The sequence below is a fragment of the Dipteris shenzhenensis genome, chromosome 21 (assembly GCF_047967505.1).
Source record: "Dipteris shenzhenensis isolate YYH24624 ecotype China chromosome 21, Dip_SZ_1.0, whole genome shotgun sequence".
Classification (NCBI taxonomy): domain Eukaryota; kingdom Viridiplantae; phylum Streptophyta; class Polypodiopsida; order Gleicheniales; family Dipteridaceae; genus Dipteris; species Dipteris shenzhenensis.
This window is the reverse complement of record NC_141616.1, coordinates 20,744,943-20,759,279: the sequence shown is the minus strand read 5'-3', so window position 1 is coordinate 20,759,279 and position 14,337 is coordinate 20,744,943.

Below are 14,337 nucleotides of genomic sequence, written 5' to 3'. Positions count from 1 at the left end.
ACAAAACTTTTCATACGCCTAAACCTAAGTGGTATTGAAATGTTCTCAAAGAGGCACACCCATCCGATAAGTACTTGGTCAGATAACACACCTAAGGGCGTGTTTTTTTGTGGATGTCCATATCACTAGGGAAAAAATAGTGTACAATGCGTGATCGACCATGCAAAGCATATCCGATGGTGACAATACTTTGCGTGCACCTCAATGTAGTTGAAACGGACTTGCGTGCAAAGTGGAGCCCCCATCCGATAAGTACTTGTTTAATTAACACACTTAGGACCGTGTTTTTTCATGGTTGTGCATGACACTAAGGCAAAAACAGTGTTCTATGCTTGATAGACAATGCAAAGCATATCCGATAGGCACAATACTTTGCACACACCTTCAACTAGGTGGAATTGACTTACATGCAAAGTGGCACTCCCATCCCATAAGTGCTTGATCAGATAACATACCTAGCAGCGTGTTTTTTTTACGGATGTGCATGACACTAGAGCAAAAATAGTATTTATTGCTCGATCGATCATGCAAAGGATATCCGATGGGCACAACACTTTTCATACACCTCAACCTAGGTGGTATTGAAATGTTCTCAAAGAGGCACACCCATCTGATAAGTACTTGGTCAGATAACACACCTAAGGGCATGTTTTTTTGCGGATGTGCATATCACTCGGGAAAAAATGGTGTATAATGCGTGATCGACCATGCAAAGCATATCTGATGGTGACAATACTCTGCACACACCTCAACGTAGTTGAAACGGACTTGCGTGCAAAGTGGAGTCCCCATCCGATAAGTACCTGTTTGAATAACACACCTAGGACCGTGTTTCTTCATGGTTATGCATGACACTAAGGCAAAAACGGTGTTTTATGCTTTATCGACAATGCAAAGCATATCCAATGGGCACAATACTTTGCATACACCTTCAAATAGGTGGAATCAACTTACATGCAAAGTGGCACGCCCATCCCATAAGTGCCTGATCGGATAACATACCTAGCAGCGTGTTTTTTTACGGATGTGCATGACACTAGAGCAAAAATAGTATTTAATGCTCGATCAACCATGCAAAGGATATCCGATGGGCACAACACTTTTCGTATGCCTCAACCTAGGTGATATTGAAATGTTGTCAATGAGGCACACCCATCGGATAAGTACTTGGTCACATAACACACCTAATGGCATGTTTTTTTGTGGATGTCCATATCACTAGGGAAGAAATGGTGTATAATGCATGATCGACCATGAAAAGCATATCCGATGGTGACAATACTTTGCACGCACCTCAAAGTAGTTGAAACGGAATTGTGTGCAAAGTGGAGCCCCCATCCGATAAGTACTTATTTGAATAATACACCTACAGCTGTGTTTTTTGACGGTTGTACATGACACCAAGGCCAAAAATGGTGTATAATGTAAGATCGATCATGCAAATCATATCCGATGGTGACAATACTTTGCACACACCTCAACATAGTTGAAACACACTTGCGTGCAAAGTGGAGCCCCCATCCGATAAGTACTTGTTTGAATAACACACTTAGGACCGTGGTTTTTCATGGTTGTGCATGACACTAAGGCAAAAATGGTGTTTTAGGCTTGATCAACAATGCAAAGCATATCCGATGGGCACAATAATTTGCACACACCTTCAACTAGGTGGAATTGACTTACATGCAAAGTGGCATGCCCATCCAATAAGTGCTTGATCGGATAACATACCTAGCAGCGTGTTTTTTTACGAATGTGCATGACACTAGAGCAAAAATAGTATTTAATGCTCGATCGACCATGCAAATAATATCTGATGGGCACAACACTTTTTGTACACCTCAACCTAGGTGGTACTGAAATGTTCTCAATGAGGCACACCCATCCAATAAGTACTTGGTTAGATAACACACCTAATGGCGTGTTTTTTTGCGGATGTGCATATCACTAGGGGAAAAATGGTGTATAATGCGTGATCGACCATGCAAAGCATATCCGATAGTGACAATACTTTGCATGCATCTCAAACTAGTTAAAACGGACTTACGTGGAAACTGGAGCCCCCATTCGATAAGTACTTGTTTGAATAACACACCTAGGACCGTGTTTTTTCATGGTTGTGCATGACACTAAGGCAAAAATGGTGTTTTATGCTTAATCGACAATGCGAAGGATATCTGATGGGCAAAATGCTTTGCACACACCTTCAACTAGGTGGAATGGACTTACATGCAAAGTGGCACGCCCATCCCATAAGGGCTTGATCGGATAACATACCTAGCAGCGTGTTTTTTTACAGATGTTCATGACACTAGAGCAAAAATAGTATTTAATGCTCGATCGACCATGCAAAGGATATCCGATGGGCACAACACTTTGTGTACACCTCAACCTAGGTGGAATTGAAATGTTCTGAAAGAGGCACACCCATCTGATAAATACTTGGTCAGATAACACACCTAAGGGCGTGTTTTTTTGCAGATGTGCATATCACTAGGGAAAAAATGGTGTATAATGCGTGATCAACCATGCAAAGCATATCCGATGGTGACAATACTTTGCACGCACCTCAATGTAGTTAAAATGGACTTGCGTGCAAAGTGGAGCCCCCATCCGATAAGTACTAGTTTGAATAACACACCTAGGACCGTGTTTTTTCATGGTTGTGCATGACACTAAGGCAAAAACGGTGTTTTATGCTTGATCGACAATGCATATCCGATGGGCACAATACTTTGCACATACCTTTAACTAGGTGGAATTGACTTACATGCAAAGTGGCACGCCCATCCCATAAGTGCTTGATCGGATAACATACCTAGCAGCGTGTTTTTTTACGGATGTGCATGACACTAGAGCAAAAATAGTATTTAATGCTCGATCGACCATGCAAAGGATATCTGATGGGCACAACACTTTTTGTGCACATAAACCTAGGTGGTATTTAAATGTTCTCAATGAGGCACACCCATCTGATAAGTACTTGGTCAGATAACACACCTAATGGCGTCTTTTTTTGCGGATGTCCATATCACCAGGGAAAAAATGGTGTATAATGCGTGATCGACCATGTAAAGCATATCCGAAGGTGACAATACCTTGCACGCACCTCAACATAGTTGAAACAGACTTGCGTTCAAAGTGGAGCCCCCATCCGATAAGTACTTATTTGAATAACACACCTACGGCCGTGTTTTTATATGGTTGTGCATGACACGAAGGCAAAAATGGTGTTTTATGCTTGATCGACAATGCAAAGCATATCTGATGGGCACAATACTTTGCACACAGCTTCAACTAGGTGGAATTGACTTACATGCAAAGTGGCACACCCATTGCATAAGTGCTTGATCGGATAACACACCTAGCAGCGTGTTTTTTAACGGATGTGCATGACACGAGCAAAAATAGTATTTAATGCTCGATCGACCATGCAAAGCATATCCGATGGGCACAATACTTTTTGTACACCTCAACCTAGGTGGTATTGAAATGTTCGCAAAGAGGCACACCCATCCGATAAGTACTTGGTCAGATAACATACCTAAGGGCGTGTTTTTTTGCGGATGTGCATACGACTAGGGAAAAAACGGTGTATAATACATGACCGACCATGCAAATCATATCCGATGGGCACAACAAATTTCGTACATGTCAACCTAGGTGGTATTGAAATGTTCTCAATGAGGCACACCCATCCGATAAGTACTTGGTCAGATAACACACCTAATGGCGTGTTTTTTTGCGGATGTCTATATCACTAGGGGAAAAATGGTGTATAATGCGTGATCGACCATGCAAAGCATATCCGATGGTGACAATACTTTGCACAAACCTCAATGTAGTTGAAACGGACTTGCATGCAAAGTGGAGCCCCCATTTGATAAGTACTTATCTGAATAACACCACTACAGCCGTGTTTTTATATGGCTGTGCATGACACAAAGGCAAAAACGATGTTTTATGCTTGATCGACAATGCAAAGCATATCTGATGGGCACAATACTTTGCACACACCTTCAACCAGGTGGAATTGACTTACATGGAATGTGGCATTCCCATCGCATAAGCACTTGATCGGATAACACACTTAGCAGCGTGTTTTTTTACGGATGTGCATGACACTAAGGCAAAAATGGCATTTAATGCTCGATCAACCATGCAAAGCATATCCGATGGGCACAATACTTTTCCTAAACCTTAAACTAGATGGTATTGAAATTTTCTCAAAGAGGCACACCCATCCAATAAGTACTTGGTTAGATAACATACCTAAGGGCATGTTTTTTTGCGAATGTGCATATCACTACGGGAAAAATGTTGTATAATGCGTAATCGACCATGCAGAGCATATCTGATGGTGACAATACTTTGCACGCATCTCAACCTAGTTGAAGCGGACTTGTGTGCAAGCTGGAGCCCCCATCCGATAAGTACTTGTTTGATTAACACACTTAGGACCGTGTTTTTTCATGGTTGTGCGTGACACTAAGGTAAAAACAGTGTTTTATGCTTCATCGACAATGCAAAGCATATCTGATGGGCACAATACTTTGCACACACCTTCAACTAGGTGGAATTGACTTACATGCAAAGTGGCATGCCCATCCCATAAGTGCTTGATTGGATAACATACCTAGCATCCCTAATGATTGGGAAATTACTAATGATAAATCATCCTTTAACTATTTGGCAATTAGTAAGGATCGATTCTACTAGGAAATATGTTGAAGGCATATGTCCCCTATTAGTCAATAGATTGATTAGACTAAGCATGCATGATAAGGCTATAGCTTGGAAATGCCTAGATAGTGGCTTAGTCCAAATCTTCAATATCCCTTAAGAAGACATGAAATAGTGGCTTAGACCTTAAGAAGACATGGAATAGTTTGCAAATGTCTAATTCTTGTAAGTTATGCATAGATTCTAGCATAACTGAAAAAAGAATATTACAAGATTGAGAATATTTGGATGGGTCTTCAAGAACTCAAATATTACGGTCTGTGCCTATAAACTGTTTGAGATTCTTATGCTATCACTATGGCATGCTTTAGATCTAGCACTTTGATCATGTTTGTTGTCTAGTTCCATAATTCATCTACTTCTCTTATATGTATAAGAAGAAAGAAATACGCCATAGAGAAACTGAAAGTTTAACTAGAATACCTAACATTCATTGCACATGGGACTCTAGTGGATCTATATTCATTCCACATTCATGCTAATATATGCAAGTGTTTTGATCAACTATAGACCTAAGTTCAAATAGAGCCTGTTAATGAGTGAATCTCTCCTAATCATCCCTTAATGATCATAGATAATAGTATGGGCCACTATAAGGATTGGTTAGGAGCTATTTTTGAAATGCCAAACTTTGAAATGAAGTCAATATTCATTGTCTTGAGGAATATTTGTCGGGTGGATCTAGTTGAAGAGAGAAATCCATGTTGCATAACATTTGTCTGAGTTGAGCAGCCTCAAATCGACTTAAGAGAGAGAGAACTCCATAACCTTCAAGAGTCGACATTTGAAGCATCCCATTCCATGTTGTTTGCTACATGGCAGCTCGCCATGTGGCACACATACATCCCTTTTTGCACTGTAGGGAAACCTATGACTAATGTTAACAACATTTATCTTGTCTTTTACAAATGACTAAGATGTTTTCCCAAAAAGACTTTGTAACAATAATCACGTGAACCACCTCATAACCAAAATAGTATGGATGCTACATATCTCCTTTCCCTCGTTGAAACTATGTCACACATGGAATGTCAACCACATGCTCAAGGAATTATATGCTAGTTTGATTGTAAGCAAGGGTGGTCTCTTTCTTGCTAGTCCAACCATAGGCAACGGTGACGCTTATTACTTGAGCTCAACCAAAATTAACATTAGTTATCGTATGCAACCCTTCCCATTGCATAGGGACATCCAAGGATTTAATTTTCAAAGTTTTTGAATCCTCTTCTAGGGATCTTGTGCCCTTTGTTGTTGCTACGTATGTGGATGATCTCATTCCAAAACTATTTTTACAACTAGAAGTCGAGTGAGTCTTATACAAAATGTCTTGAACCAAGTGATGATCTATAGGAATGGCCACTAGTTGAGGTGGATTGCCCAACCAAAATAGATAATATTGAAAAGGCTTAATTATTTTCTCAAATTTCTCGCTTTAAAAGGTCTGTAGTGTGAACCCGCTCTCTTTTTTAATGTGTAGTCCGAGAAATACTAGATGCGCCTTGCTTGTGTATCGTTCAAAGTAATGTATTAGGTATCCTTCTATCTCCTCCATATCTATTGCAAACCCAAGGCAGTAAAGCATTCAAAGAAGGTCTTATTAACCAAACCTCTCCACTATCTGTCCTTAGTATAGGGGCCATAAGTGGACAATGTGGTCCTTACACCACATGTGGAAAAGTTTCATATTGGATAAAAAGTGAAAAAAGGGAAACATATAAGGAAAAAATATTTGAGACATCTAAGTTTAAAAATGCAACAACTAGAGTGAAAAAATTCTAATCAAAATTAAGAATTATTAATAATATTGATTAATATTGAGCCACACATTTGGCCCATCTACCGGTAGGTGCATAGGATCTACCTCATCAAGGAGTACGTACAAATAGTTTTCATTACGTAAATAGATTATAAGTCATATTGAATAGAATATTATTTTCATAACCCAAATAGAATATTAATTTCCATGTGTTTTTTTGTGCATGCGCCAGCCAGTGCACAGGTTCTAGCACCACTATTCGTATGCAGATAGAGATGCTGAGAGATGAGATGAGGGCACTGCAGGATGCTAGGGCACCCCCTCACTTGGTTGCGAGCCTGGATTCAGTTATTGAGGCTCTGAGTCGATTGGACACAGTTGAGGACATTGTGGATGCTTTCAGGCATAGGCTGAGGCAGAGATCACTGGTGGTGGCTTGGATTGGAGAGCCATTTGAGCGGGAGTCACATCACAGGGAGGCCTTGGACGATATGTTTTGGGATGGTCACACCGAGGCGATGCGACCACGATCAGGGCTCCCCTTGCATATTTTACGGTGTAGGCACCCCATCATAGCAGCACACATTTATCCGAGATATCTCGCTGCGAATGGTGGTCGATTGCCTCACAACCGCCAAATAGGCAGGTCGTTTGCCATGCAGCTTTACGCTGAGTTTGTCCTTGGTCAATGGGTGGACTACCTTAGTACCCGTCCAGGATCAGGAGCGGGACGTGGTAGGATGGGGCATCAGGAGCGTCAGATTGTAGGTGTTCGGCGTCGACGCGAGGGACCAGAGTTGCACACCATCCTTGCACTGGCATTGCGAGCGGTGGGAGGACAGATTAGGGGGGATGTTCATTCAGTGGCATCATCCTTGCAGCACATGGTCTCTGCCCTATCGAGATCTATTGCGATTCCACCTCCCCCACCTCGATCATCGATGGAGCATCCCACATCTACACCACCTCCCACATCTACGGCGCCTCAGCACGAGTTGGAGGCTCGAGACACACGGATTGCAGAGTTGGAGGCATTGTTGGCCGAGTCTAGGGACGAGGTTAGTTATTTTGATTATGTTAGTTTATTTTTTTGTAGCGTGTTTTGAACTGAAGTTTTTTGGTTAATTCTCACCATGTACGCGACATGTTTGCATTGCAGGCACATCTATTGCGTCAGGAGATGGAGTCTCGCGTACGACTGTTGCAGACAGATTTGGAGGAGCAGAGGATTCGGACACGCATAGCATACCATCGCGCAGAGCACTATATTTTGCAGTTGAGGCATATTAGTCGTGATCCATCGCGCCATAGGATCGACCCCAGCGTGGCCCTATACCCTGCTCCTCCTGTAGATGTGCCGACTAGGACACCCATAGACGCAGCAGTCATAGCGAGGCTTCCTACTGGCACTTGTGTCCTCTGCCACGAGGAGTTTGACACCGTAGGGTGGTTTGGACTAGGGTGCGGCCACATCGCACATCTCCATTGCATGACCGGCCACATGGTGGCACGTTCAGTGTGCCCTGTATGCTTTGCTGACATTGATGTGGCGACATACAGAGGACTGGGCATGGATGATCTATATCCTGGTCATCGTCAGGCTGTTGATCCATTCGCCCGTGTAGTCTTGACAGAGCACTACAGGGAGGAGGCACAGAGAGCGTTGCTGATGCAGGAGGGTGCGGATATATCGGTGGTTGCATCATGCGTTCCATGATGCTTTTCGTACGGTGATTTCATGCCAGGTGACGAGGCACGAGCGGAGGAGGCACGCCGGATTGAGCGAGAGGCAGAGCTGCAGACATCATTGCAGCAGTGGGTGGAGCAGCAGCTAGGGCGGGGCCGAGACCAGCGTCTTTCACATGTAGAGACGATTACTCGTGCTGGATTTGAGGCACGAGTATTCGCAGATGCACGGCTATGGGAGCTGAGACGCGCGTACATAGAGGAGGCGAGGGAGGCAGAGATGGCAGCAGTGGCGTGTGCAGCATGCCCTCCTCTTCATCAGGATGAGGCTGGCCCATCTCATGCAGGTGATGAGGCTGGCCCATCTGAGCCGGCTTTGCCTGAGGGCACACAGCGGACGGTTGGGCAGCGGGTCATACGGGAGCCACGTCAGCGTTCCACTAGAGGATCATATGTAGAGTTATCAGATTCGGATTCAGATTGATTGTTTAGGCTTCACACGTTTCTTGTATAGGGATGCACTTTTGCAGCATGATGATGATGATGTACAGATTCATTTTGGTACTTTCATGATATTGTTCCCACTTTTATGATGTATGAGCATTTTCGTACTTTCATGATGTTCTTCACACTTTGTTTATCTCAGTTTATCTCAGTTTATAGTTTGTTTAATACATAAGGTATTTAAAAAAGAATGCCATGTGAAGTAATTGTAAACATTAAACATTAAACATATCAAAATTCATCTTTTTTTGGATGAAAATTTTATTTTGCTGATAAAAGTTTTTCATTTTTTAAACAAAAATTTTATTCTATTCATGTTTGTCAATATGTGTGTTTCAAAATCCAAATTTTCATCAATTTTTCAAAAAGACAACTATTGTCATATTCATGCTTCCAAATCTAGCCTTCCCATCTTAATATCAAAATATGTTGAAATTCAACCATTTGATAAACTAATTTGTATAAAAAGAAAATTACTTTTTTTAGACAATGCCATAGCCCAATGTAAAATTGTTTCATCAAATGAAATTAGATATTAAAGTAACATCAATTTTACCAACTTTCAATTTATGCTATTTACAAAAAGTATTCTAGAAATGTATATTGGTACAAAACTTATCCATGACTCTGAGGGCAATGTTGTTACCTATGTGTAAATCAATTGATAAAAAATTCTTTCAACACCAATGAACTTGAGGGAATGTGTGATCTAGAGATACTTAAACAACATGACAAAAGGAAAAGATTCGAGAAATCACCAACGTGTGGACATGCTTAGTTTGTAGGGTGTAGAAATTCTTGTATATGGATTTGATATGGGCATTTGCATAGAAAACAATTGGTATTTCAAAGAAAAAGCTCTAGCAACTCTCTTAGTTGAATGAAGCAGTTTCTTCTCCTTTGCAATTTGTCATGTTTTTTAAATTAAAGGAGAGAATACTTTTTGCAAATGATAATACTAGACATTTTTAGGTTCTGCAATAAAATATAAGTAATATTTTATGCATTCTTTTTTCACAATTCTAGTTTTTTAATATTATTGACATGAAGCGTATATTTTGTCCCTACAATTTTTAAAAAATATAATTTTTTTGGGGATTTTTTTCAAAAATGGAGTTAGACTTGTCCTTTGCATGATTTTGCTGTTATTTATTATGACTCAGTGTTTAATTTGTCTCTTATTGTTAACAATACTTGTACGTCTAGGGTAGCCTAAGAGGCGTGTGAAGTTTCGTCCCCAACAGGGTTTAGGATTTAGGGTCCAGGGTTTAGGGTTTAGGGTTTAGGGTTTAGTCGTGCTAGTAGGGATTGCTTCTACGTGGCGCAAACCAAATCAGTTGGAGACCAAATCTTGCGTGGATGTACGTCTAGGGTAGCCTAAGAGGCGTGTGAAGTTTCGCCCCCAACAGGGTTTAGGATTTAGGGTCCAGGGTTTAGGGTTTAGGGTTTAGGGTTTAGTCGTGCTAGTAGGGATTGCTTCTACGTGGCGCAAACCAAATCAGTTGGAGACCAAATCTTGCGTGGATGTACGTCTAGGGTAGCCTAAGAGGCATGTGAAGTTTCGTCCCCAACAGGGTTTAGGATTTAGGGTCCAGGGTTTAGGGTTTAGGGTTTAGGGTTTAGTCGTGCTAGTAGGGATTGCTTCTACGTGGCGCAAACCAAATCAGTTGGAGACCAAATCTTGCGTGGATGTACGTCTAGGGTAGCCTAAGAGGCGTGTGAAGTTTCGTCCCCAACAGGGTTTAGGATTTAGGGTCCAGGGTTTAGGGTTTAGGGTTTAGGGTTTAGTCGTGCTAGTAGGGATTGCTTCTACGCGGTGCAAACCAAATCAGTTGGAGACCAAATCTTGCGTGAATGTACGTCTAGGGTAGCCTAAGAGGCATGTGAAGTTTCGTCCCCAACAGGGTTTAGGATTTAGGGTCCAGGGTTTAGGGTTTAGGGTTTAGTCGTGCTAGTAGGGATTGCTTCTATGTGGCGCAAACCAAATCAGTTGGAGACCAAATCTTGCGTGGATGTACGTCTAGGGTAGCCTAAGAGGCGTGTGAAGTTTTGTCCCCAACAGGGTTTAGGATTTAGGGTCCAGGGTTTAGGGTTTAGGGTTTAGTCGTGCTAGTAGGGATTGTAAAAATGTATGCATTTGTCCTTCCACGTGGCGCATACCAAATCAGTTGGAGACCAAATCTTGCATGGATGTACGTCTACGGTAGCCTAAGAGCCGTGCAAAGTTTAATCTCCAACAGATAAGTCCACATGCATATTTGGTTAGTACGTGTGCCATTTTTCACACGTAGTCGTGCTAGTAGGGATTGTAAAAATGTACGCATTATATTTTCCACGTGGCGCATACCAAATAAGTTGGAGACCAAATCTTGCGTGGATGTATGTCTAGGGTGGCCTAAGAGTCGTGCGAAGTTTCATTCCCAACAGATAAATCCACATGCGTATTTTGTTAGTACATGCGCCATAGCTCATAAGTAGTCGTGCTAGTAGGGATTGTAAAAATGTACACAGCTGTCCTTCCATGTGGCGCATACCAAATTAGTTGGGCACCAAATCTTGTGTGGATGTACGTCTACGGTAGCCTAAGAGCCGTGCAAAGTTTAATCTCCAACAGATAAGTCCACATGCATATTTGGTTAGTACGTGCGCCATTTCTCACACGTAGTCGTGCTACTAGGGATTGTAAAAATGTACGCATTATACCTTCCACGTGGCGCATACCAAATAAGTTGGAGACCAAATCTTGCGTGGATGTATGTCTAGGGTGGCCTAAGAGTCGTGCGAAGTTTCATTCCCAACAGATAAGTCCACACGCGCATTTCGTTAGTACATGCGCCATAGCTCATACGTAGTCACGAGTGCTAGTAGGGACTGTAAAAATGTACGCATTGTACCTTCCACGTGGCGCATACCAAATCAATTCAGACCAAATCTCGCATGAATGTATGTCTAGGGTGGCCTAAGAGTCGTGCAAAGTTTCATCCCCAACAAGCAAGTCCACACGCGTATTTCGTTAGTACGTGCGCGAATTTTCTTAGTCACGTTTTTAAAATGTCCTAAAGCACAAGACAAATTACAACATTACTACTAATAAACAATTTTTTGTATTACAAACACAACAAATCCCATTGAGAAGACATCGGACATCATGTTAAAAATAGAATCTAATACAATGATGTGTATGAATGTGTATACAGCCATCATAGTGAAATACAAAATATGAGTCCATGAAAATTACAATGGTACGGTCACACAGTGAGCCTATACATATCGAATACAAAAAAGTGTAATCAACTAGTGATACCCAATAAAAATCAATCTGATCAACTGATGATCCCAAAAAATATGATATGTAATGTGCTACTCCTCAGGATCAGCTCTCATGCCAATAGTTGCAAGTATGCTCTCGTGATCCGCCACTGCAAGGTGCCATCGTGGAGTGGACGTCGCCTTGCGAGTGCGAACACGACTCAAAGTAATCTTGATCCCAACAACAAGATGAGAATACATGTATGCCTCCTGATCCGCCATGTACTCCTGGAACTCAATATAGCGACCACGCCTCTGTATCTGCTGAAAATAGTGGCCACCTACGATCATGCTATGAGCATTGAAGTGCATCCCATGCCCATCCACTGTATCCTCATTCAGCACACTCTTCAGCATAGAGCATCGCAACAAGTAATAATCCACACCGTCCTCATTGCCCTCCGAAGCAATAACCGCGAAGATATCACCAATATGCAAAATATCTGTAAGCTAGTCATAATCTCTAGAGGAACTGAATCCTGCATCCTGATCATCATGTATCTCCTCCCAAGGCTGGAAGGGAGAAAGCACTCGCCATACCCATGGATCGGCCCATGGTATCATGGAGCACCCTCCCCAATCATCATCAATGCATGCAGAGCAAAAACATGCAAACCATCGAGAAAAGATCGCGGGGTGAGACTCACCTACGCTCCTGATGGAATGGAATTCAAGAGTGCCAGGCACAGAACGACAATCAAAAGGCCTCGATCGATCAAGACTCCCAATGTCCACGCACCAAAAATACCGGCTCACCACCCTATCGTCACGCGACTGAAACGAGGACGTAGCACTAGTGGATAAGTGCTGGCTGCACCACCGCACCACATCATGTGCATCCTTGAAGCGATCGGCACTGTGATGCAACTGGTATCGATGCAAAGCACGCTTCACGCAAGCACCTGCACCATCGTGCTCTCCCTTACCGTGCCCTGTCTCGAAGTAGCTCCATGTGATCGGAATGCCTGTCTCACGGTGCCATCTGTAGAACCAATAAAACTGTCTAGCGGATTTGAACTGACCACCGCAACCGTCTGACCAGATCCAGCGCCGCTGCCATGTGACACCATGATCCCTCAAGAAACTATCATGCAAAGTGAAGCAATGCTGCACAAAATGGGCATCATGCGATCGATCATCACTAATGTAGAAGTGATACTCTCGCACAATGATGCGTGAGTCCATGGTGCTATCAATGCCATCCACATGAGCCTGTGCATGACGATAGCTAATGTGCACAAATATAGCAACCTGCAATATGGCATTGAAAAAAAATATGACTATTGAAATAATTCAATATAATGAGGCGGGGAAAAAATCAATACTCAATCACACATCACCTGTTCGGAGAAATAATACTCCGATTGGATCTCATGCTGTGGTGCAAAGGTGTAATTCTCCGCAAAGTCCACCACTGAGACAATCACCCCTGTAGGAAATGTCCTCAAACATGCACGGAACTAACGATCCTCCCACTTCGCAGTGTGCGAGTGGCGTATGTAGCGGTACAGCTTCCCTCGAAAACTATCAATGAATACAACACGTGGTGTCTCCTTCCCCACAAGCTGCAACCTCCTCGACTGTGCACCACCATCTAATGTCAAGGTACAGTACTCATACTGCTGCCAACGAACCATCTGCACATCACAAGTATCTAGTGCAACTCGTGGCACTCTAGCAAAGTCACCAGACAAAGTACACGTGCCTTCCACACAATCAAGGGAGTGGAATAAAGCATCACCATCTCGTGTACACAATATGGAATGAATGAAGTCGCGAGGGCTAGTAGGAACCACTCCCCTATGACCATCAAGGGAACGGAATACGTCATACATCAATCCAAAATCCACATGGTAGCGACAACAGCATGTGTCACGCTCCTGAGAGCATCGCACAAACCATGGCCTGCATCGCTCAAATGACCTCTGCCCAATCTTGAACTCCGGGTGCGCCTCTACAAACTGAGTGTACAACTCAGTCTGGGTACACTCCAAAAAACATGCACCATGCTCAATGTACACACCGCGTGACACCCTCTTCCGCAATGCCTTCTTGAACGCCGGGGACGCTCTGCAATGCTCCTCCCAAAACTGTTATATGAAGGACCTAGTGGAATCATCCAACAATCGATCGCTGCGAGGTGCACGACCACTCGAAGCCCAAAGAGCATCAGTCTCACTATCCTCTAGACTCTGCCTCCTAATGATGCCTGCTCGCAATGTGCGCGGTGCAATCTGAAGAAGACGTGAAGCGGTACGCACATGGCCTATCACAGTGAGGTCTACTAATGGCAGCCACAATAGCACGACGTGCTGCCAAGGCATCACTGGAGTTCCTAT